Source organism: Arachis duranensis, chromosome 7 (genome assembly GCF_000817695.3).
Source record: "Arachis duranensis cultivar V14167 chromosome 7, aradu.V14167.gnm2.J7QH, whole genome shotgun sequence".
NCBI lineage: Eukaryota > Viridiplantae > Streptophyta > Magnoliopsida > Fabales > Fabaceae > Arachis > Arachis duranensis.
Window position 1 is genome coordinate 59,760,846 of NC_029778.3, and position 562 is coordinate 59,761,407.

A 562-nucleotide genomic window follows, 5' to 3' on the forward strand; every position below is an offset into this window, starting at 1 on the left:
TTAATATTATATGTAAAGAGTAATAGAAAATAGAATTTAAAATACTTATAAAATAAAAGAAGAGAAAGAATTGTAATAGTAATATAAGGAGAAGGGTATTTGATTGCAACATAAGAGGGAATCGATTTCTTATTATTTGGTTGTGTGTAGTAAGAGAAAGAAAATAAGTACTTTATAGTAAGAGGGAGAGGGAATATATTAGTTATATTATTGCTGTGTGTGTTTTTATTCAGAGGCTTGAGCCTCTATTTATAGGTGTACAAGATGACATTTTTCAAACTATAATAAATAGAGTCATCCTTGATAAACTAAGTTACTTTGGAAATGGGCATCCACATATGATCTTATCACAACACTCCCCCTTGGATGCCCATTTAGGATTATTGCCTCATTAAAACTTTACTAAAGAAAACCCTGTGGGAAAAACCTTAGTGAAGGAAAAAGAGTACAATATCCTTTGTGATGGGGACTGCCTCATTAAAAACCTTGTCAAGAAAAATCCAATGGGAAAAAAAACCTGACCAAGGAAAAAAGAGTACAGTCTCCCCCTCTTGCCGACATT